General features: G+C 48.1%; 1 protein-coding gene across 7 annotated transcripts in view; it reads right to left on the bottom strand.

The window, feature by feature from the left end:
- Positions 1–25,293, bottom strand: part of OSR1 (odd-skipped related transcription factor 1) — a 270,499-nt gene that overhangs the window by 5,653 nt on the left and 239,553 nt on the right. Inside the window, exons 1-2 of one of the 7 annotated variants that reach the window (XM_079940104.1) lie at positions 1,237–1,482; positions 757–1,131 (exon numbers count right to left, since the gene is read on the bottom strand). The exons of 3 other annotated variants lie outside the window; for them this stretch is intronic. The gene's annotated coding sequence lies outside the window, so the exon portion shown is untranslated. Of the gene's footprint in view, positions 1–756; positions 1,132–1,236; positions 1,483–5,718; positions 6,443–6,476; positions 6,503–25,293 lie in introns of those variants that run through there. 3 more of the 7 variants (XM_079940107.1, XM_079940108.1, XM_079940103.1) reach the window with 3 other exon arrangements.

The following is a 25,293-nucleotide window of genomic DNA, read 5'->3' as shown; positions in this document are numbered from 1 at the left end:
CTCCCCAGTCTTATTGAAATCGCAATTACTTCTTGGAACCTCGGATAGAACATCTACTCACTGGTCGCCCTCCATCCGTTCCCCCCGCCCCCCGCGTCCTTGCCAGCCCCTCTCTTCTCTAGGAGGCCATGAACCTGAGAGATTAACTAGCCTTGCACGTGGTTTCTGTTCCCAAGAGCCAGCGCGCAGCTCTTAACCCGGGTGAAATTTACCAAATTGTGGCAACAAAGAAACCCTCAGCAGCTACACTATACTCCAAGAGCCTACCCCGCTACTGGCCGAGATGCTGAAAAACGACTGGATGTGGGTTTTCATTCCTCTTATCAGAGAAATTTTGGGGGAGAAATTAGTTCAGCAGGCAGTCCGTCACATCTTTCCCTCTCTTCTCCGGCTCCCACCTTCTCTCCTGAAGGGAGACAGGCACGGGAGCAAACGAATCCTTCCCTTCCAAGCCCGAAACTGAGGACATCCGCGGCTCCACAGTGTTTCCGCTACTGCGGCGTGCGGGTCTCTGATTGGGAAGTAGTGTTCGCGCCCCCTGCGTGCTCCCCTGCACCGGGACAGTCGCGGGTTACGCTCCAGGCCTTGACCACACAGAGCAATCATCGGATAGAGAACACCCCGAAAGCAGAGCGCAAGTGCGAGGCGGCGTCAGGCACGCGGCCCTGCGCTCCCGGGTCGGGCCGGCCTCGTACCTGAGCGCAACTCGGCAAAAGACAAACGCTCACGAAAGCGCGACCCGGCGGGGGCATGCACCTGTCCCTGGCGCGGGCGCCTGCGGCTGTAGCCATCCATCCGCTCCCTCTTCCTTCTTCGTCAGCTAAGGTAGGTCAGGTTGGGCTCGGCGCGCGTCTCGGGAGAGTCTGTGCCCGCTTTAGTTGCTTCGGTTTCTTAGAGGGGGGGGCCACAGGCTGACTTCCGAAGTCCGCGAGCACCTCGCCTGGGATTCCGCGAAGCCCGGCCGCGCTGGGGGCAGTAGTGGGGACCCGCCCCCTCATTTCCCCGGGGTCAGAGGCCGAGGACCTCTCACGCGAAGCCCCTGAGCCAGCACCCACAACCGCCCAGGACTGCAGCTGCTCTCTCGCTTTCACAATGGTCCTGCAGCCTTCGCTTGGCGAGAGGAGCTTCTTTCTGGGACATAGAGAGAGAGGAGACACCCGCCGATCGGTGACAGGGGACCCGGGAGTCCTGCCCGCATTCCCCTCGCCGAGCCCGGGCGCCCAGGGCTGCAGTTACCTTATTCCGCTGCGGTCCCGGCGCTGCGCGCGTCTCTGGGGCTCCCGTTGCGGGGGACCCGGGAAGCCAGAAGCGCTAGATTCCACAGCGTCCTGGCCCCTCTCCGGCTGCGGGGACTCCGAGCGCCCGACACGCGGGAGCGCTCAGCGGCCCCGGAGTCCTGTCCGCCCAGGGATGGTGAACTTCTCTCGGGGCTCCTACGTTGGGTCTGAACCCGGTGCGGCTGAGAACGTACTGGGGAGAGACCGAGCTCCGACTCACTCACCCCTTAGCACCGAGCCGCCTACTTATTTTAATCCACCACCCTCCCTCCTCCCTCCCTCCCCCCTCTCCTCCCCTCTCCCCCTCCCCCCTCCCCTTGCCTCAGGATTCCTCCCCTCCCTCCCCTGCCCCTAACCATCCTGCCCTGCGCATGCGCACTGAGAGAGAAAGTTTTGCTGACCCGGGCAGCCGACTGTGGCAGAGGCGCTCGCTTGGCCCCGGCCTCCCGGGAACTGCGTCCCCTGTTCTTCAGTCCTGTGCGACCCTTTCTGCGTTGTTAGGCCCATGAGATCCCCCCAGGCGCGCTAGAGGAAAAACAACCTCTAGCTGATGAAACCGGGCTGAAACCGCGCATTTCGCAGTCCCCTGCCTTGGAGCCTAGGACACAGCCTGTGCAAGGTCGGGGTAGGCGGGGGCGGTGCGTCGGGATCCTGGCGCCTTTGTTTGGGCTCCAGCGCACCTCGGCCCCTGCTGACTAGCCTCTTCTCCCAGAATCCCTTCTGGCGTGGAGCATCTCCTGGACATCCGAGAGTGCTCCGCGCCAGAGCGGTAACCCAGACCCCAATGCCTATGGGTGACCCCAAACCCTGTGTTGCGGAGTTCGCTAGAAAGATTAGAGGCGGAGGATGGGGCAGGGAGTCAAGAAAGTTATTTCCCGAGGACCCCAAACCTTCTGGGATTCACACCCTCTAATCATGTATTCATTTATTTTAGGAGGATGGGTGAGAGTTTGGAGGATGAGCTGCACAGGCACGCGACTCAAGCTGAAAAGTTCTTCAGCTCCAGGACCTTTGAGTCCAAGGGATTGGTTCAGGTGGAGTTTGTGATCTAAGTGAGGGTCAGGGTTCTGGCTGCAAGAAATTCTGTCTTCACTGCTTATGCTTTAAGAAGGAGAGTACTTGTACCTTCTTCACTGCCTGGCTCTGAGAGCTGACCTCCAGCTGACCCCAGCCCAGATCCCTCCCCGCCATCTCTCTGGAACAGCCAGCCCTGGGTCCGGAGGAGGGGCTGGTTTCTGGGGCTTGGGTGAGTCCAGATTCACACCCCTACACTCCTGGGGTTTGCCCCAAGACTGCTGCTGAATGACCCCTCTGAGATCTGGAGACTGGATCCTGGCCTCAGTGGGTCTCTAGCATATTGGTATTGTGTGTCTGGAAGAAGCTGCCACTCTGTCCAGATTCAGTCTGCAAGTCTGAGCTGACTTTTCTTTTTTTTTTTTTAAGACTCTTGGTTCCCTGACCTAGGAAAACGGTAGTGGAAATGCCCCCCCAAAAAGGAATAATTGGAGGACACCCTGGTCTTACCCCCAGGCCTTTAGAACAGAACCTGGCCTCCAGCCCCTAGGTAACTTTGTCTTGGGCAGGGAGGAGGAAAAAGGGATGCAGTCTTTGCCCCAGGGGACTGCATTCACCCCCTGCAGGTTAGTGCTAGAGTAAGGGACCCATGTAAGTTTGTCTGTGCAGCTGGAATCCTAGCAACTTCCAGCATGGAGCAACATTCTGGCCCTTGGGGGGCCCCCTGGGGGGCCCCTTGGGAACAGAAGGAGCTGAGATCACTCCCTCCCCTGAGATTCCAAGGCAGCAAGTGCCAAGAGCAAGGAAGGCTGGGAGGGCACGTCCAGCAGGGCATTCCTGGACGGTACCGGCTTCCACCTCGCGCCAGGGAATCGGTGTGCACAAGGCTCAGGCTCTCCTAGGAGACCAAGCTTGGCACCTTTTATTACCAGCAGTGAAAGAATCCACAGAGGCCGCCGCAGTGGGCCATCTGGCTGTCCAGACCACTTAGGAAACGGCCCCTAGGAAGAGGACATTCAGGTAGGATGGAGCCTCCTGGGGTGTACCTCTCTTGCTCAGAACGCCACCCAGTGCAACTGTGCTTCCTCCGTCTTTCACTTGCCTTTTTCTCCTGAATCAGGGCCCCTGGCCAACCTGCCTCAAAGACTTCTAGAAAATCTCCAGGTAGTAGGATCCCTAAAGAGCTCTTGGAGAAAGTTTTTAGGGATCCTAAAGAAAGGGCCATGCAACCCGCTTGTTTAATGCTGCTTTTGCCAGGTTATCTGGAAAACTGACCCCACTCAGGTCAAATCCTGTAACTTAGCTGGTGTGGGGCAAGATGGGGCTGCCCAGCATCTCAGGTTTTGCCTCTCCAGCTGCTTCCTAGGACAGGACAAGGCGCGAGAGAGGTGCAGGACACTGGCACTGCCCAGCCTCAGATCTGTTTCAGACACCTGGCTTCAACGCCATTCTTTCTAGGTCTTGGCCAATGAACACCCCCAGAAAGCTGGAATAATGAAATTCAAGATTTGCTAGCTGCCGCTGAGTCCTCCAAGTCAATCTGAGCACCCAAGGGGATGACCCCCAAACCCTGGCCTCAGTCTCCAGTGGAGACCAACCAGATCCTAGTTCCCTCTGGACCCACCGCAGGAAGAAACCCTGGAAGCTAAGAACCCCTCGGCTTCTCTATGCAACGGGAACAAAGGGGGCTCCCCCCGCCCCATTTAAGACAAATTGATCCCACTAAGCTAGGTCTAGGTCGCCACGCTGCGCCTGGACTGCAGCTTGGATAGACTGAGCAGAGCAGGACTCAGGACACGTAAGGGCTACCGAGTTACTTTACGGCGAAGCCAAATTCGTTTAAAACTTGCAAGGACATCATGGTTCAAACATGGTCAACGGCCTCACTATAGGGTACCCAACCACCCTATGGCCCCAGAGCTCAGTGAAGGTGGAGAAACTCCTGTCTGGACACCCATGCCATTCCTGGGCGTCCCGCACACTCCGCCCCCGTGTCTGCAAGCTTTGCTCGCTTAGAGCCCGCGGGCACCAGCGGGGGACCAGACCCCGCGCAAACCCCGCCGCTGGTCCTTCTGGTTCGCGCACCCACCGCCCGCCCGGCGCAACCGCGGGCGCCCGAGTCTGGGACGGAGCAGTCTCGGGGAAATGGTCCCACAGTAGCGACCAGGCCTCCAGGTCCGGGTTACTCCCCGCCAGTGCCGCTGGGGTCCAGCAGGAAGCGATACCCAAGGCAGCCCGTGGCGCCGGGTCGTGGACCGCCCTGAGCCCAGTCCCGCAGAGAGCCCCCGCCCGCCCTCCGCCGCCTTTCCTGGGCACGATGGGGTGGTGACAGCCTCTGCTGGTCTCCCCACCCCATCCCCAGACCCTCTCCGGACCCCTGCTCACTCGGAAGGAACAGTGCCCCAGCCTGCCTTCGGAGTGAAAATTGAGCAGCTTCCAGAAAATTAACTAGAACGTGGCTTACTTTGCTTTGGGGGGTTTTGGATAAAAAAATGAACCCCACCTCTCCTCACTTCCCAACCACACAAAAGTGACCTCATTTTTTTTAGAAAATGAAATTTACTTAGTACTAGGTGAGCTTTTGCTTCCAACGCAAGCTTTCCTGTAACTACTTTGTGGACAATTGGGGGTCTGCTCATTTGACCCCCCTTTAAGCATGTACAGAGCTTTCAAATAACCGGGAGATTTAGGTATCCCTCTGTAATCATTTAGATGATGGATTGTAATGGCTCAATAGTTCCTCTGGAACCATTACGATCAATCAGGTCAAAATCCAGCTTTGGGGAAAAGTTTTTAAGCACGGGAGGTAGGCAACACGACATCCACACACATTGCGCAGATAACAGGCTCTGATAAGGTACAAGCAACGCCAGGGTCTTAGGAGAATAGATCACAGGTGAACCCAAGAGCCGGTGTTTATTGTGACAGCGACAGGCAAGTTACAGTATCAAAACTGAAAGGGAAACTGAACTGTTTTTCCAGGCAGTTCCCGTTTCCTAAGTGCTTTATGAGCACATAAGTATCTTGTAACTTTCTGTCACCTTAATAAACAAAACAATTCATGCATGCATGTATCTAGCCTTGGTTTATGAGATGTGTGAAGCACGAATATCATGTGGAATTGCATAAACTCCGGGCATACTAGCACCGGCAAAACGGAACGAAAATCACGTCTTAAATTGTGAAGATAAAATGTAAAATGTGCGCAGAAATTGTGGGGAGTTTTTACTTTTTGTACAACTATGAGTTGTCAAAATTATTTTCGACGGATCTACGTTCTAAGATTACTGAATCTTCCTTTTATTCAAAGGTGGAAATAAATGTATTAGAAACGACGCAGTGTCTAATCAAACTGTGGATGATGAAAAAAAAAGTTATTTTAACTGAATCGCGTATAGTCAGGGGGAAGCCCTGCGGACAGAATTACCTTACTACACCCGCGGCGCTACGTCGTTGACGGGCTACACAGGCGGCGGTCGGCGCTGGAGGAATGAGCGTTGGAGGTAATTAATTTCCAGACACTGGAGGGTTATTATCTGCATAGCGATTTCCGGCGAGGGAACTCGGAGCAAGTCTGGCTGCGATGTTTTATCGACAGACTCGGGGACGCAATCCTAAAGAAAACGCGCCACCTGCTGGTGAGCCAGTGACATCTCCCGGTGCCCCTTCCTCGAAAAGTCTCACATCCAGTTGTCTCCGGGGAGGGTTGTTTTTTTTTTTTTCCCTTTAAATGTTCTTTTCTGAGTCACGAAATTCGCCTTTACTCATGTAAAACTACACACTGCCCTTCCAAAGAACAAACACGGATTCTGTTTTCCCTGCTCCAGATTTGTGAGGGTAGTTTTGGTTTTGTTTTGTTTTGAAGAATCCGAAATCCTTGGCAACTTTCTACCACCATTAGTTTCTGGTCCTGGGAAAAAACAGTGAACCAGGACCTACTGCGAAAGTTTTCTGCATTCTCCGAGCTGGGTTAGCGCTACCTCCTAGGTAGCTCCTTGGAGATGAGGATGCTCTGGCTCTTGCGTCCACTTCCTCCCTCCCTCCCCAGCTTGGAGGAGCATCTGGACCCGGGCCCCTCCCAGGATTCCCAGTCGGGCTTTCTGAAGAACCAAAGGAATGGAGAGGGAGAGCCTGCTTCTTCGAATCGGAGTCTCTGAAACACGCCATGCCTCCTCCTACCCTCACCTTCCTCCCAGGCAGGCCACTGGATTCCAGGTCCTTTGCTGCTCCCTTCCCTTCCTGGAATTCCCTACAGGATATTTTAGCTGGACCCTCTCTACTCCTTGGCATCAAAGCTGCAACTTAAAAAAGAAAAAAAAAAGTTGTTTTAAATTTTATTGAGATGTAATTGACATTGGTTTGATACATTTATATATTGCAATATGATTACCACCACCATAGTGCTAGCTAGCTCACACCTCTGTCACTTCACATGATTATAATTGCTTTTTTTGTGGTGAGAACGATCATCATCTAGTTTCTTAGCAACTTTGAAGTTTATAATACAGTTTGCTGACTATAATCACGATGCTGTGCATCCAGAACTTACCTACGAGTTGCAAGTGTGTGCCCTCACCATCTCCACAACTCCCCCAATCCCCCGCGCCCAGCCCCTGGTGACTACCATTCTACTTTCTGTTTTACAGGTTCAGCAAAGCTGGGTCTTTGATGCTCTCTCTTCCTTGTTATCAAAGCTCTGGCTTTTGGGATAGAGACCTGAAGGGAGAAGTCCTAAAAATATACCTGTTAACATGCTCTTTGGTCTGTCTTTTGCAGACAGAAGAAAACAGGGTGTAGGAGATCCTTGGGGGCTTCGGCTGTGCTGCTCTCACAGGCCTCTATCCAACTTCCTTACAAAACTCCTTGCAGGCACCCTGGGAAGTTTAGAGCTGCAATTGCACAATTTCTAATAAGGAAGAAAACAGAGGCTGAAATTGCTTTCCAAGACCAATTATTCCAAGACTCTTACAGCACTCTTTGCAGCAAAGGCTTGAGATCATGTGCAGAGGAAACAAGCTAGGGCCCAGGGAAAGACAGGCTCCCTGCCCGTGCTCCAGGCTGTCGGAGGAGGGCTCTGCTTCCTGCCACCCATCACTCTCTGCTCCAGCAAGAGGTAGGGTTTCCCAGTTCCTTATTCTGCGCTTGCAATGAGGAGTGGAAAAGGGAAGGGACCTGACTTAGACATTCCAAAGAACTACTAAGGCCACCAAAGCTCCCTATGTGATGTGAAGCCCTGGGGTGCCTCCCGCATGCATGAACAACGATACTGACTGGATGGAAGGGGATGGGGGCTTCTGCCTCTTTAGTGTTTATGATTGGGGTCTTCCTGCATTCAGACTGTCACACTGAAGAAGTCCTGGGTCCCCAAAGTGGTGGCCCAACCGGGAGAGAAGCAACCACCCGTGGAACTTGGAAGGCATCCAGATGCAGCTCTAAGAGTGGTGTCCATCCAGCAGATGTGACTGCAACCCAAGCACTGGCACTGAGGAGGTAGGTGTGAGGTGGGCGGAGAGATTGGAATTGAAGATGCTCCATAATATTTGCCCCTTGGGAAAATCCAGAGTAACCAGCAAGCTAGGAGAGGACCAACCCCTCTGCTAGAAGAACCTTCGTTCCTGTGATTTCTGTGAAGTTCGGCTCAGGAGGAGGAGTGGTATTCGTGGATCTGAGCCATGTCATAGTATAGCTGAACATCTGCACAGAGCAGGAAACCACACTCCCTATTTCAGCCGCCATCAAGGGCCAGGTGCCCTTCCTCCCTGGTCTCAGCTGGCACTTAAAATGCGAGTCTCACCATAGCTCCCTTATTCCCAGGTGACTCCAGGCAAATCCATTTGCTGGTCATGTCTCCAATCCCCCACATGAGAACCTCTCCTCTGAAGAGAAAAGCATTTGCTGAAACACTCTGAGCAAATACAAAATTAAAAAAAGGGACATATATTAGCACAGGATTTTTCACTTCAAAATGACTAATGGTTGGGTCCTTTCGGTATATTTGGGTATTCGTTTGCATATCACATGTCAACGATAAGGGAATGGAGAGAAAACTTAAAACTAGAGCATGATTATCAATGTCTTCCAGATAAAGAATTTCTGGAATCATGGCTTGGTTTGCCAAAAACTCTGTCTGTCACAAACATTTCAGGAGATTTATCTTAGAAAGGATAAGCCATGTAGGGTAGAGGGGCTGTGCTTTCTTAATATTGTGAGAAGATAGCCAGGGGGAGCTGCAGAAGGCCACGGGGCCCATATGAATGGAAAAAGCTGGGTTCTCAATGCCCAGGGTCCTGCATGGGCAGCAAAGTGCAGGGGATCGTGGAGAACCTCAGGGCATTTCCATCTCAAGCCACTGGGTACAAAGGCCACCCACTGAGGAAAGGGAGGGCTCACAAACACCCCTCAGCTCAGCTTAAGAGCTGGTCCTCAGCTAATTCTTGCTGGAGTGGTAACTGACAGTTAGCAGGTTAATGGTTTAAGAAAGTGCTTTCCAAAATCCCAGCCACAGCATCACCCCGAGGGTTTTCACAATGCAGATTCCCAGGCCCTGTCCTCAGAGTTTCTGATTTAGGAGGTTGGCAGGGGGCCCTGAGAGTCTGCTTGTTTTAAAAGCTCCACAGATGATTCAGATGCCGGTGGTCTTTCGAGCCCATGCAGAGTGAGAGCTGTTGGTAAAGAATGATTCTGCCCCGTGGTATCTGGGTTTTGCTAAGGAGGATTCTGAGGATTGAAAATTTATCCAAAGACAAAGAAAAGGCTCTTCATTAAAGCAGTTTATACCCTCGAGTAGGTGTTTCTTCTTTATCTTTTCCTTTTCTGTAAGAGAAGAGGTCTGGACTGGATAATCATCAAAAGCCTCTCAGTTCCAGAACTGTAGGATCCACCTTGTGCCATGGGACGATGAGTGACATGGGGGCGGGGCTTGGGTTTCCCTCCACCCACATCATGTAGGAGGCTGCCGGCAGAGGAAAACAAGTCATTTCTGCAGAACTCCCTTGGGGATACAGAGGCCCTGGAGGGAACCAGCCAGCAAAGCTGCCCTCGGAAGTTGGGTCACACAGAGGCCACAGGGATGTGTAGGTTCAGGCACGTGGAAATTAGCTTCTGTGTTGGGAAGCTGATCACATTTGGGGTAAAGGGAGGGAACAGAGGCCTCTAACATCACCTGGTGGACCTCTCTTGTCTTTCAATCCATAGTTCATTATATGAGTGTTACTGGAAGCTTCGAGAAGGAGGAAGGTGCTAAATGGGCTACACGGTGAGACTGGGTTTGCCCACACACCCTGCACATTCCGGATCTTTAATAGGTTGGACGGGTGGTTATTCACGCAGAAGCAGTGTAGACAGCTGAACGGAAACCCCAGGATGGCTGATTATTCCCCCGTGTCACTGGGGTCATGACATTTGGTGCCGGCCAACAGGGAATTTTTTATGTTTTTACTTTGACAGCACTTTCCAATTTTGTTTTGGTAAAAACATGTCTATTTACATGCCTCTTAATAAACATGCCACTTTACACGTCTTACTAATTTTTAAAGCAGTGTAAAGGGTTCCAGCTGAGTACGATCAATTTTAGTCACCTATGGTGTACAGATGAGGGAACGTAAACGTCTCTTTGAAAGTGTCTACACTGATTTCCTTGCGTCAGGTGCACCCAGAGCCCCTGGCTTGATGGAAAGGACAGTGATTTCAATCACTAACACCCTCGGAGTGATTTAAGGAGCTGTGGTGTGACGCCTCCAGGAGAGTGGCATTATTCCTGTCACCCCTGTTTTATTAACAGAGACGTGAGGTCAGGGGCCTCCCTGTGGCTGGGCCGAGGCTCACGAGTGCAGTCCTGGAAGTGGAAATGGGCTGAAACCTCTGAGGGCAGAGCCACACACAGTTCTTCCCAGGGTCCCCTCCTCTCCTGAGCGCGCGGGCCCTGCACTCCTGCGTGGTCGGCCTGAATCCTCACACCAAACCCAAGAGGTCAGCAAGATGATGGGCACTTTCTGTCTGAGCAGATGTGGCTTAGAAATATCACGTTACTTGTCCCAAAGTCACGTAGCTAGGTAAGTCTGGAGCCACGACTTAACCCCACGTGCATCTGATTCCAAAGCCCAAGTTCACAATGAAGGCAGCCTCCCTCGGCAGTACTCAAAGTGTGTCTGCTGGTGGCATCGGCCTCACCTGGAACTTGTTAGAAATGCAGAAGCTCAGGCCCTGCCTCAGACCTACTGACTTGGAAGCTGCAGACCCCATTCTGATCCCCAGGCCCAGGCTCTAGCCCTGCTCAGGGTCTTAGCCCTAAACATAGGATTTAATCTCAGCTTCTAGAATAGACATCTAGAAGCTGCTAGATGTACAAAATCAAAGGCCCACAGACTAAAGCCTAGAAAAACCGCATCACCCAACTCTAATGAGCCCCAGGGACCCACAAACTCTGCTTTGGCCCAAGAGTGAGCACTGTGGACTGGCCAGCAACCTGACCCTGGCCTTTCCTTTCTTCTCCTCTCCTGGCTCCAGAGGTGAGACTGACTGAGCAGAGAATCCACTGAGAAGAGTACGCAGGGCACAGCCGCTCCATAAGAAAGGGTAGGCTTCAGAGTCTGCTTTAGGAGGTGGGGGATGAGCGATGTAGAAGAGCCTAACGGTGTTTGGGGAGCAGTAGTACCTGCCTCCCTCCTCCTAGTAGAAGAGAAAATAAGAAGGGGCTCCTGGGATCTTCTCTGGCGAGGCACGAGCTTACACAGTGACGTACATATTAATCGGGATATTTGTACATTAATAGTGCATTGCTCTTGGGTCAGTCTGGCACGGGTAACATTTTTGAATTCAAAAGGCATCCGTGATAAGTGACTGACTGCATGTTAAAGTTATGTAAAGGGCTGACCGCTCACCAATCACCAAGTTCTTAAATATGCCTTCTTGTTTGATTATCCCAATCTCTGCCAAACTCAGTGTAGTTATTGTACCATCCTCATCAACACTCTGCCAACAAAAAGGAACCTGGTCTCAGCAAGTGTGCTTCATCTTCTCTTCAACTCCCCTCTTTGAAATCCAACACAGAGGACGCCGGAGTTGAGGCGCGGTGGCCCGGGGCCAGCTCCGCTGGGAGCATGCGCAGGGCCACATGCGGACGTCGGGCCGTGCTGGCGGTCTGGTCTCCCACTCCACGTGCTGTCTTCTTCCCCAGGAGCCCAGGGCTTTCACACTGGCCCTGTTCGACTTTCTCTCTTCTTCTGAGATTGGAGGGGTTGCAAGCATCACCACATCAAGGGAACTGTGCATTTTAAGAGCAGGGTCTGGAAAGAATCATGTTTAACCTACGGGATTGGCATAGAAATGGTAGAATTGCCTCTATTCCAAAAAGCACAGAGTATAAACTCTTGGAGGAACCTTAAACATATCATCTTTGACACCTCCATTTCACAGACGAGAAATCTGAACCTCCAAATACGATTTACCCGGTGACACAACTGCAACCCGGAGCTAGATTTCCTGACATCTGGAGGGGGGCTCCTTACACTTTGCTCCTCGCTCCCCCTTCCTGTGAGTCAAGTCTTGAAAGGAGGGGGTCTTACAAGGGTCTCCCTTTGTCCTATGTCTTCGGAGGACAAAGCCCGTATGAGGGAATGATGTTCTGGGTAAGAGGCCCTCTACAAACCCCGCAGGCACACTGCGGTATAAAGATGCCCCCGTGGATGCCTGGGCCTGGGGTTTGGATGACTGCTGCTCATGATGTAGCAGCCTTATGAAAACATTAAATGTCATTACTTATTTCTTCATGTCCAAAATGTATACTTCAACATTTTCTCTCTGTAGACAAGTGTCACTTTTACTGCAATCTTCAGGCCAGATGTTCCTGGTATAAGTGGTAACAGCTGCCATGCTGGCAGACGTGTGGCTCCAGCTAAGTCACTTTCCAAAAGACCCCAAAGCTCTCTCTGCAAAAACACTGGCGTGACAGGAGAAACCCGTACCTGGCCCTCCTGAGCTGCTCAGGAAAGCACAGTGGAGGCTGGCACCGGGGCGTTTGGGCAGGCAGGATGCCAAACCGCTGCCGCACCTCCCTCCTCCTCGGGGATGAGCTGGAATCCCTGGGTGGGGAGAGCTGACTCTGCCTCCTTCCCTTCCGGCTTCCTTTCAAAGCAGCGTTTGTAGTGCCATCACCCATTATCCACGTCCTCGTTTGTCTCAGGACCAAGTCGTTTCCCCTGTTTTCTGTCACCCTCGCCATAGCCTTCTATGATCTTAAGTTGACATGCTATTGTTTTTGAACTTCGCTCAAGTTGCAGCCGCCTGGTAGCATTTATCTTCTCAGTTCCCTTGGGCCTTGGTGAATTCCTCAACAAGGTCCCATCTCGGCATCAGCGTTTCCAGAAAATACAGGCCCAATTTGCTTCCATCTTGAGCGAAGACTGGGGACTTGACTCAGCCAGAAAAATAACGCTTGCCTTTGCAATTTTTGGCTCTCGAGCTGAACAGCCTATTATCCAAGAATGTCATCCTGTTGGGTAAAGCTGAATTTATATGACAGGCACATACGTGGACAGGCACACAGACACTCTCCGGGCATCACACAAGGGAGCTAAGGGTGGCTGCAGCGTGAGGCTTCCTCCAAGAGGTGGCGAGCTCATTCAGAGTTCTGGCTCCTCCAGATGGGAGTGAGGCCAGCTCTGGGCAAGAGGAAATCATGTTGGTGTTGCTAGAATCCGGCGAGATGTGCACTCAAAGGATGGACGACCTCCTGGGCCTGAGCTTTCAGGAGGTCGGTGGTGGCAGAGTTCATTCGGTCCACGGTCTCCAGGAGTGGTCCAGCCACTGGCCCCCAGCCAGGATCCTGGGCCTAAGCCCTGTGAAGGAACAGCTCCCACCATAGAAAGAACTGGGCTTTGGGATCACACAGAACTGATTTCTAGTCCTGACCTTGCCTCTTACAAGTTATTTGTTCTGGGCAAAGCTGCTTAATCGCTTGACACTTCATCTGTAAAAACAGGATGAACACCTGTTCTATGGGATTGCTGTGATTAATGAACCAATATTTGCAAAGCTCCTGGTACAAAGGGAATAACAATTGTTCTCTCCTTCTTCTGCTGGGACCACATGATGATTTCATCACTTCTTGAGCTGAGATGTCTTTTAGGAGAATTCCCACCTCAAAAATCAGGACTGTTTCCAAGCCTGTGCCAGTTATTACACCACTTGTGCTCAGTTCCAGCCCACCTTTCCACGCTCTGCTCTGTGAAGCTGGGGCTGGGACCCTGTGAACTACATCTTCCCTCTCCCAGCTGTTCGATGCTGTGAATAGGTAGGGGCGGGGCGAGGGTGGGTACTGGAAGGCAGTTTGCTCACTGCTTTCAGTGTTGCTCTAGGGCTGCACCTCACTCAGCATCACGGGTGGTTCCGGTTTCCAGCTTCATCCAGCGCTCCCAACACCAGCCTCATCGGGCCCCGTGGAGTGCCCTCCCCTCAGATAGCTGAGCCCCTGCCCCATGGACTTCCTCTTCTGAGCTCCTGAGCCTTCCAGAAGCAGGAGGGAAGTGCTGCTTCCCCAGAGGGCTGAGCCCCAGCTCTACAGGGTCCGTCCTCCTGAGAACCCCAACCTTTGCCTTTGTATCCTCCCCCTTTCCCTTGGCGTCCCTGCGCTGCTCCCACTGTGCTTTCTTAGACACCCCTGCCCACTGAACCCATTTTCTCTATTAAATTCTCTCTGTTGAAATGCCTCACAGGATTTCTGTTTTCCCTGCAAGACTGATCGTTACAGGGACCCCATGTCCCAGTTTGCCTAGATTATCCTGATTTATACTAGTTTCCCTGCCATCTTGTCTTGTTTAGCATTTGTCCCAAACACAACTGTCTTGGTTTCTGTGAGATCACTGGAGACATAGTTGTCCCCTTTAACAGGCCACATGGCAAGGGCTTGAAGCACATGCATATATTAGGCTTCTAATGCAGATTTCTATTGTTTCTCTTTGATCTAGAGCCATATTTGTCATCTCTACTTTGGAACAGAGCATTCCCATTGACTTTAAAAAGGGGGCTTCCGGAACACAGCTTAGTATTGGAGCTACAAAAGCATGGCTCATGCTACCTCTATCTTGTAATTCTACGAATTAGCCCATGAGTGGCTGTCTCCATGCGCCCTTCCTAGCCCAATCTAGGGAAGTGACCTGTCCCACTTAAAAGGCTTTACATACAAAGACTTTATTTTGAAATTTTTTTCACACCGTGGTCTCATTTCCTATGCAATCCTAAAATGACTGGAATCAGCGCTGTTTCTGAGTCTTTGATGAAGGTGTTCTCTTCGCTTGGAGTAACGTTCTCCTTCTTTTCAAACTCCTCATGGATTATCCTCTCTTCTGCTCAAGTATCACCATCTCCTTGAACCCTTCCCCCACAGCGGGTGTCTCTGCTCTCTTACAAACCCATTCCACGTAACTCTCTGACTCACTTTTGGCACTTGATCACTTCTTATTGGGCTTGGTATCTCTTACATCGGGATCTTATATTGCTATAACTTTAAATGCATCCTTAACATGTCAATTTGATCAAATGCTAAGTTCCTTGATAGAACTGCCTATACTTCATCTTTGAATCCCTCACAGCACAGATCAGTCTTTTTATTTCCACTCTAGTAACATGAAACTTCTTCTACCGAGTCCCTTTACATCCATCCCTCGCGCCTTCCAAACTCAGACATGTCACCGGATATTTCTGTTCACGTTTTCCTCTGCTTGGAGTTCTTGCCCCCTTCACCCAACTTATCCCTCCAGCCTCCTCCTGCAGAAGCTTCCTCTAACACTGCAGGCTGAGCTAAGTCCCCTCCTTCTCTACTACCATCGTGCTCTGTCCCAGCCCCTAGCGCTGCACCTACCACATTATACTGAAATCACTTCTTAGATGCCTGTCTCTTCTGATGGTCTTCTCTATAAGCTCCAAGGATAAATGATGTGTCTTGTGCACCTCTGTACTCACAGGACGTAACATAATGCCTGTCACATAGGAGGGACTTGATAAATGTGTGTTGACCTAAACTTAATACATTTTTGCTGAATGATTGAATGACATCGATGCAGCAAATCCGTGAGCTGCCATTTTTCTCCCCTGGACACATGTTTATCTCCTTCTTCCCCTGCCAAAACCCCAACGATTGCTTCACTGTGCTGTATAATCTTTCTGTCAGGTCTCTGACACACAAAACACATGTAATCATTCCATTATGAGGCCTGGCACTAAGTTTAAGCTGAGTGTACAGATTTATTAGATCTTGTACCAGGAAACCAGTGAGGCAGAGAGTTTAGGAGGATTTCCAAAGGGGATGTAAAATGTTCATGAGCCCTTGTACTTCGAGGCAATTCTATGCTCCCGTGGGGGCCTCAACTGTCCTTGCAGATTGTGTTTCTCCATCTTCCTTTAAAATATGCAGGCAGGCGACTGCTGTGGACTGACATGTAAAGGAAAGCGAGGGTCAAGGGCAACGAGCAACCTGCATATTCATCGCTCGTCATAGCCCCACTTCATGACTAGCTTGCCCTGCACTATTACTCACTGTTTCTGTGCAAAGACAAGTCACACACAGTTCAGACAACCTGTTACTCCAAAGTGCACTTTGCACACTGGCTAGTCTGCTCTGCTGATATGATTGTGAGCACTGGGTGCAGACGACACCCAGTGGGCGCTCTGACGGTCCCCAAGTGTTTGCTGTCCCTGCTTCCCCAGGAATGTGTCCCTCTCCAAATTTTAAGGCTCAATTTAAATCCCACCTCCTCTAAAAAGCTTCATCAACCATTCTGGCTTCTAGGACTCTCTCTTAAAGCTCCAAAGACGAATGGCTCCCAGTGTAGTGCTTCATGGCATTGTCTTAAAAAAGAGTTTAGTGTAAAGAGCCCTGGACTGGGGTTTACAAAGCTCACATACCGATTCCGGGTCCCTTTGTGACGTTGGCTAAATCACTTCACAGTTCTGAGTTTTTCTCCCCTAACCTCCTCTCGTCTCCCTCCTCCCCCGCTTCTCCTTCTTCTTCCTCCTCCTCCTATATTTTCTTTCCCTCATCCTTTTCCTTCTCCCCCTTTATTCTTTTCCTCCTCCTGCTTCCTCCTTTTCTAGGAGATGGGACAGAATAACACCTGTCATGGGGAGGATCTCTTTGACATGTATGTGCAAACATGGTGGAGACTACAGAGTGTATGAGAGCTAAGGTGGTGACTGGAAAGGAAGGGATGTAGATGCTTTTATTTCATAGACCCTGGCTGCCTTCAGGAGGAAGGTGGCAGCAGGAGGCAAAGTCCGGTTGCAAAAGGCCAAACAAATTTGGGAAGAATGAATTCCAGAGATGGAGGCCAAGTTTGAATTGAATGAGTATCACTGACAAAGCATTCATTAAGGGGGCCTGAAACCAAAGGACGGATCATCCGTACGGTGGCCAAACCCTAGGAACAACCACAGCAATTGCTGATTCCAATACAGTTAACTTAACAAGCATCACTGAGTACCATATACCGGGAAAGGCACCAGAGAGGCAGTGGTGGAGAAGGCACAGTCCTTGTCCTTACTAGAGTTTCCAATCTACTGGGGAAGACAGACAGGTGGACAGGCATGGAAATGCAGAGTGGAAGGTATTATAAAAAGGGGGAGTACAGGGTGCTATTGGAGGATACAGGGGAGCACCAGGCTTGGTCTTGGGAGTTCAAGGAGGTGACATCAGACTCAGGGATGCAGATGGCAAATAAGGAATAAATAATAAGAAGCCTGAGAGCAAGGACCTGAGGCCTCACTTCACTGGAGGGCTTTGCTGTGAAACTGACAAAGCTAAGCTTCAGATCCCCTTACTTGTCCGGGTCCTTTCCAAGACCCTGGCAGGCCTCTAACAATGCAAAATATTGTTATGTGATTTTGTACATTTTGAAAAAGTAAGATATTAACTGAGATTACTTAAGACTGTCTTTTCTTTCTACTCTGACTTTCCTTCAGTCATCCTTTCCTTCATGCAAGCATGGCTTCCAGGAAGACTCCCACACTCACCTTGCAAAATGACCTTGAAGGTGAAGACCGGAGGCGATACAGGGATATGCATGTGTTCCGAGATGCCCCCACCAGAAGTATGTGAGTAGAGGGGGGGAAAAAAACATGGATGGAGCTAGCAGGTAGTCTATAGGAAATTCTTTCAACTTTACTCACTCTTATATGAGACACCTGATAGAGGTTTTCCTAAATCTTAAAAAATTTACATTACCAATAACAAATTACAAAATTGAAATAAAGTTCCCAAAACTAAAAATGGTAAAAAATAAATTTCGATCAATCATACTGGAGGAAAGACTAAGTTATCTTTTAAATCTCTCTATACCAAATTTTATTTTTACATGAAATGGTCATCAAAGAGATTATAGCCAAAAGTGTAGGGACAATCCATTACAGAGGTGTATTAGGCAATTAATTATTAAAAATATTAAGTTATGATTTAGGATTTTGTGATGTACACGATATTTGTCAGTTCTTTAAAATATATGATGTTTTATGATTTCTTTTCCCTTTCTAAACAGATATTCACTTTCATACCTAATTTTGTTTTTGTAATTTTGAATTCTTCCTTTTAAGGAGGGCAACCCAAATCCCGTAAGCTTCAGGCTTTTCCAAACCTAGATCCACCCTGGTTGACCAGGTATATTCTTGGAACTGGTGGGACTCAGTTCTGTTGTCATTGACAGTTTCTCCATAAGTGGTTGTACTTCTTGATCGTTGTGCAAAACCAGTGCCCGAGGCTCGCATCTCTTCTGGAGGCTGTACCCCACTGGCTGAGAGCCCCTGGCTCCCTGAACCCATGAACTGAGCCCTGAGGGAAATCCTCAAAGGCCTGAGGAGCCTAGGGTCCCCAGGAAGGATGTTATCTACTGGAAGGGGTTTGTTGGTGAAGATACCAAAAGGCTGGTTGGGGTGCCAGCTGGCGTAGCCAGGAGAACTGTTTGGGCAAAGTGTCTCAAGTGACATGGAGAACATAGAGGGAACCTAGGATAGAATGGGGACAGTATGGGACCTCAAAGGGTGGGAGAAGAGCAAATTCTTGTCAAAATCAGGCAGAGGATGCCTTTGAAGAACTTCAGACCACTCCCAGATGGCAGAGAAATGGGGTCTGCGCAGCACTTGGAGAGGCTGCAGACAACACCTGACACCAGCCTGTGCGCTCACAAAGGGAGGAACAGTCACATTCTCTAGGAGATTAGAGTTGGAGACCCAGGGTAGCAACAGCTCAGGAAAGAATGAGGGAGACAGAGCCGGTAAAGCTCAGTTCACACTGGGATTGGCTGGCTATCTGCAGAGAAAGATACTCTTCTGTCGCTCTAATTTTGTTCTTTTTGGGCAAATACCTAAAATGAGCTTTGGACATTAATAAACTTAACCCCTGTGTTAGGGTTCTCCAGACTATCTATCTCTATGTATCTATGTACGTATCCATCTGTCTACCTAGCTGTTTATCATCATCATCATCATCTTTATCATCTATTTATCTGAAAAGAGGTTTATTATAAGAAATTGACTCACAGGATTATGGAGGCTGAGAAGTCCCAAGATCTGCAGTTGGCAAGCTGAAGGCTCAAGACACCTGATGTATAGTTTTAGTCCAAAGGTCTGAGAACCAGAGCACACGTGGCATAAGTGCCAGTCTGAAAGCTGGCAGGCTGGAGACCCAAGAAGAGTCAATGTTTCAGTTCAAGTTTGAAGGCAGGAAAAGACCAATGTCCCAACTCAAATAGTCAAAGCAGGAGGAGTTCCCTCTTACTCAGCCTTTCTCTTCTAGTCAAGTCTTCACCTAACCGGATGAGGCCTACCCACACTGGGGAGGGCACTCTGCTTTACTCAGCCTAAGGATTCAAACGTTAATCTCATCCAGAAACAGCCTCACAGATACACCAGAATATTGTTTGGTCAAATGTCTGGGCATCCTGCAGCCCGGTCACATTCACACATAAAATTAACTGTCACAACTCCAGCCCCTGTTTGTTTTATCTCCTGGAAAGTGTGAACAGGTAGAAGAAAAGGAGGGAAAATGTAAAACTGGTCTTTTAGGGCCTGGAGAAACAGAGGATACCCTGTCTCACCCTTTAACAAGAATGATATCAATCAGTGTAGGTATAGTGAAGACTGGGTAGGAGCAGGGGTTACTTCTGGGGATGTTTTGTATCCCAAACACAAGTAATTCTTCTAATTTTTACTATTTCTTGATTGATTCTTATTTTCTCAATTGGACTTAAAGTTCTCTTAGGGCAAGAACTGCCCCCCGCAACCATACCTTCCCCGCCCCACCCCCCCGAACGCACACACCCCATCCACCCAAGGCTGAGCTGACTAAATGCTGAATAATTCACAGACAATGCTCCTAGGTCTCAAGAGCGTTGTTACCTGAAACATCCGTTGTGCTTTTTAAGGAAGAATAGTTTCCTTCTTTTAGAATAGTCTAGAACTCTATTCTATCGAGGATGTATAAAATATTTAAAGACCCTAAAACAGCTGATTTCTAAAATAAGGAATAAAATGAAAGCCACAAATGCATCGCAAAAGCAATCCTTCCTTAAATGAGGTCTCACATCTCATCACGGTGATTCATACAGAATAGTGTCTAAACCTGGATCGCTACACCAGGAGCAGAAATTCAAACAAGCTCACAAGAAATTCAAATGCATAATTTGTGAGATAAGTATTACCTATTTTAGCAAAGGAAGAAGAGTTTAACCAAAATACATGATTACACTTGATTATATTGAATATTAATCTAAACAAACCCTAATTTTAATAATTTTACATTTTTCTTGCTGAAGTAAGGAAGAATGTGTAGATGCATGGCATATATGCCATTTTAAAAATTATCATGACCATACAGCTTTAATTTTTTCATCTTATTTTTGACATGGCTGTATTTTTAAATCCCTAATCAAAACAAGGACATTGAGATGACACTTCTATTCCATGCCTTTTAGATATTATACATTGAAAAAGTTAAGTATTGAAGCTACCCTACAGGTGACTCTGCTCTGTATTTAGCAGAAGAAAAATTATTTGGAAAAATGAAGTTGAGGGCCCTAAGCTTGGGAAGTTACCAAGTGAAATCTTTATGTTCATGTTCAAAAACAGAAAATCAAAGACTTTGGATTCTGTGTGAAGCATAAGTCTCAGAGTAACTCAGTGCCTCCAGAATCACATCTGGGCACTTAAATTTTAAGAGCTTAAAAGGAAGTCATGTGGAAATTCTTCTGAATGGAGTCATAGACACTTGGTTTCCGAGGAGTGATCTTTGATCAGCGCAGGTAGACGTTACTAAGAACTTGGAACGATGGGGTATAAACATCATGTTCGGACCCCCTTCTGGGAGCAGGATCATGTCTACACTGTATCACTGGGCAGTGGGATGACATGCATGGGGAAGAATGGGACTCTGATCCCAAATGGCCAATGTTAGAAAGTGTCCCTCTATTCTGACTCAGGCTGTCCCTTGACCATCAGCCCTGACTGGTCTCCTACAGTCCTGACCTCACTCTCTATTGGCCGCCCTCTGTCCACCCAGAGCTGACCTCAGTGAGTCCATCCTGAAGCTGGCCTGCATACACTCTTCTTGCTGGACGGTCTGCTCTTAGGAGGCTCTGATGACCTCAGCAGCAGTCCTCTGCTGGAGGGTCCTAGCCCTTCCTGACAGTGCAGTGCCCCACTATGGATGGGAATTTGGAGTACTGTTTTGTCAAGAAAAAAGCTGAATTAAAGGCCTTCCTTGCTTCCCTATTTTCCCCACATAATGACATGGATACTGCCCCACAGCAGCCTCAGATTGCCCACATCAGTGCACTTGGGCATTTCCTGGCCCCTTCTTGATGTGGCTGAGTTTGTGGTCACAGGAAAACAAAAATAAATGAAATAACACTCTACAGCACTCCCTGTGGTTGGTTCCCTTCTTGCTGCTCGCATCCAAAGAGCTTTGCTAAATGAAAAATCCCAGAACATTAGGCTTTGATGGGACTCTTGAGATTTTATTAACTCTCTAAGTTTATAATTTAGAATACTGAAACCAAGAGAGAGAAATTTTCTAAAGTTGGAATGCTAGCGACCGGCTGAGCTGGCCCTGGAATCCTGGTCTGGGTGATTCCCTGCCCAGTGTTCCCTCTACTCCAAAGGCTGCACCTTCAAAGAGTTGTTGCCTTAAAAGCATCATCAAACCAACTTTGAACATTCACATTCTTAATGAGCAAGGTACTGGCCGAAATGTCCCTTTGCTCAAGGACTTGAGAACTGTTCTGTGGTCTCTCCACTAGGTAATTTGCTCAGAGAAATGCTTTGTCTTCCAACAGATGGAGAGATGGATGACTGATGTCCAGGCTGGGGGCGAAGCATCTACAGGTACTGCTTATGCAAAACGAGAGTAGGCAGAAACCTCTAGCTTATTTTTCACCTCCTCTCCCTTTCAAATAACTATATTTGTATTTCTAATACATGAAACAGTTAACTCTGTAGAAGGAGAGTTAGAGACGGTACCTAATCCCAGCTTGATGCAATTACTTTAACATGAATTTAAAATAAAATTAAAGTTAACAGTTTAAACTGATGTTTGAGGGTTTTAAAAAGATTTAGTTTCCTTTGGAACCACTGTGTTATTTGATCCAGTACAATCTTTTTGAGCATAACATCTTTACCCAAGTACCATTACTACTAGATTATGCCCATAGGTTGAGTTACAAATGTCTAAAAATCTTAAAATTATTAAGCTCAGATTAGAGTGTTCAAAGACTACAGTGTTATTTTAGTCTCCTGCCATATCCTCCATTTACTATAAACTTGTTATATTGGCATTCAAATAAAATGTCATAAAGCAAGTATGTAAGAAGGTGTTTGGGGTTTGTTTCAGGCTTCTGCGAGCCAAGTTTGCATGGCAACCAAGACGTATAACAGAAACATTCAAATGGTCTTCATAAAAAGAAATGCAGAGCAGAGCTCAAGAGTGGGGCAACTTCTAAGTTGGGGCAGACTATCAAAGCTGGTCAGAGCAATGACTGAGGGTCTAGGTAGGGACAGCATGTCACCCAATATTGTCTCAACAGTAGGTATCCCAAGTCCCTCTTTGCTGTGGCTGCCAAGTGCTAATGCATTGGAGGCAAGCCTCTAGAGATGCAGCTGCATGGAATTTGCAGACGTTACAGTTGAAAGGACCCTTAGACGCCATGTTAACCAAACCCCTTGCTTTACAGGAGAGAAAATGGAGATCCACAGCTGTGATTTGTTCCCAATCACAGAGGTCTGCTTGTCTACTCGTAGCAGAGGCACAGAAATATGCTCTTACCCGTTTTCTCTGTTTTAGTGGATTCTCTTTTGTTTTCCTTATAACTGAATTTGCATTAAAAAGGCAAGTGTGGGGACTTCCCTGGTGGCGCAGTGGTTAAGAATCCGCCTGCCAATGCAGGGGACACAGGTTCACGCCCTGGTCTGGGTGCTCCCACGTACTGGGGAGCAACTAAGCCCGTGCACCACAACTACTGAGCCTGCGCTCTAGAGCCTGTGAGCCACAACTACTGAAGCCCGCGTGCCTAGAGCCCGTGCTCTGCAACAAGAGAAGCCACCGCAATGAGAAGCCCGCGCACCGCAACGAAGAGTAGCCCCCGCTCGCCGCAACTAGAGAAAAGCCCGCGAGCAGCAACGAAGACCCAACGCAGCCAAAAATAAACAAAAAATTTTAAAAAGCCAGTGTGGATACAAAAGGCTTGCATTTGGACATTGCCTAGATGGTTTTGGTGACAGAGCCAGCAGGATCTCTTCTACCCACCAAACTGGCCTGCTCCTTCTTCAACTGCAGACACTGATATCCACCACCCTAGTTTCTATTCCGGTAATCAAAAGTACATATTGGCGTCCCTCTTTACTCTTAGCTTGTTAAGAACCCTGGCAAAGTATATTTGTCATGAAGCTGCAAATCCAGATGGCTCTGCAGTACAATGGAGTGGAAGGTCTCGTAACTGACGTCCTTTTAACCACTTGACCAGTCTAATGAACACCCTTCATTTCCTGTTTTCATTTGTAATTTTCACCAATCTTTAATTACGGAAAATGTTAAACGCATTCAAAAGCAAACCGAAAAGTATAATGAACTCCCAAGTGTCCCTAGAAGTAGGATTGCTGAATCAAAGGTTTCATGCACATGTAATCATGCTGGATATCACCAATTCCTCCTCTCCGTGGGGCTAATTTACATCCCCATCAACAAGGACATGAGAGTGCCAATCTCCCCAGCCTCAACAACTGCGTATGTTGTCAGTAATTGGGATTTTGGCCAATATAATACGTGAGAAATGGCATATTTCCCTGTAGCTTGAGTATGCATTTTCTTACAATGAGTGAGGTTAAACATTTTTCCGTATGGGTTACGAACCATTTGTATTTCTTTTCTGTGAACTGTGTGCTCATACTTCTAGACGATTTTTCTATAGGGTTGTTAAAATTTTTATTTTCTCTTTCAGCTGTTCTTTCTATATTATGTTAATCAATATAAAATTGCTATTTTTGAACACTGACAAGTGAAGATTTTTGCGTGGTTGAACCCTAGCATTAGGTATATAATCCTTGTGTGATATGTGGCCAATATTTGTTTACTGTCTTTTTTACTTTTCTTATTATTGTCAAGCAAATTATTTTTAAAAATTTTAAGTAATCAAACTAATTTTTTTCCTTATTGCTTATTGCTGTTGGATTTTGAGTCATCTCTAGCAAAGTTTTCCCCATGGACATAATATAAGGAATTTACCCTCTCTCCTTTTAGTGCTTATCATGGTTTCATTTTTAAAATTTTTACATTTTAAATACCTGGTCATTTTAAATATTATCCTGATAATTTATCCTAGCATACGGGGTAAGGAATATATCCAATTTTATCTCTAACCATGTCACTATCCAGTTATCTCACCACCACTTATTAAAGAATCCATCCTTCCCCTCCCCAATTTGAGATGCCACCTCTATCATATACTAAATTAAAAAAAAATATTTCTGGAGTTTTAATGTCTTTCTACTGGTCTGCCTATTCATGCACCAGTGTTATACTGAATAATATGTTTCAAATATTTAGTAGGCTAACTTCCTGCATTGCTTCTTTTTTTTAGGGGTTTCCTTACATTCTTCCTTATTTATTCCCCCAAATGAATTTTATAATCAACTCATCTAGTTCTAGGAAAAAATTTAGTGATTCTCATTTTTCCAGGTTTATTGAGGAATAATTGACAAATAAAGTTGTATAAAGTGTATAACAGGATGATGTGATATACACATACATTGCGAAATGATTTCCACAATCAGGCGAATTGACACATCCATCACCTAACACAGTTAACTCTTTTGTCTAAGTTGAAATCTTAGGCCATGCATTGGCATGGTTTATCTAAGTGAAACAATAGGAATTCCAATTAGTGAACCCATATTTTAACTAAAAAGATTTGGCCTTCTATTAAAAGACTGATGACTAAATATATTGTGTCAGCTTGTGTTTTCCAAAGATGGTCACAAAAATATCTCCCATCCCACACGCTCTTTTGTACAATAGGACCTTGTCACTTCTCCATCAAGAAGTGGAGCCTGTGTCCCCTCCCCCTGAACTTGGGTGGACCTTTGCAACTGCCTCATGGACCTCCACTGAAGGATTTTCATTCTGTAATTGAAGTATCACTGCAATTGTTCCCTACTTCATACATAAAGATTGCTAATTTGGGGACTTCTCCGGCGGCGCAGTGGTTAAGAATCTGCCTGCCAACGCAAGGGACATGGGTTCTACCCCTGGTTTGGAAGGATCCCACATGCCACAGAGCAACTAGGCCCGTGCGCCACAATTACTGAGCCTGCGTCCTAGAGCCTGTGAGCCACAACTACTGAGCCCATGTGCCGCAACTACTGAAGCCTACGCGCCGCAACAAAGAGTAGCCCCCGCTCGCCGCAACTAGAGAAAGCCCATGCGCAGCAACGAAGACCCAACGCAGCCAAAAATAAATAAATAAATAAATTT

The sequence above is a fragment of the Stenella coeruleoalba genome, assembly GCF_951394435.1.
Source record: "Stenella coeruleoalba genome assembly, chromosome: 13".
NCBI classification, from domain to species: Eukaryota; Metazoa; Chordata; class Mammalia; order Artiodactyla; family Delphinidae; genus Stenella; species Stenella coeruleoalba.
The sequence above is the reverse complement of the archived record's forward strand: the minus strand, read 5'-3'. Positions and strand labels throughout refer to the sequence as shown.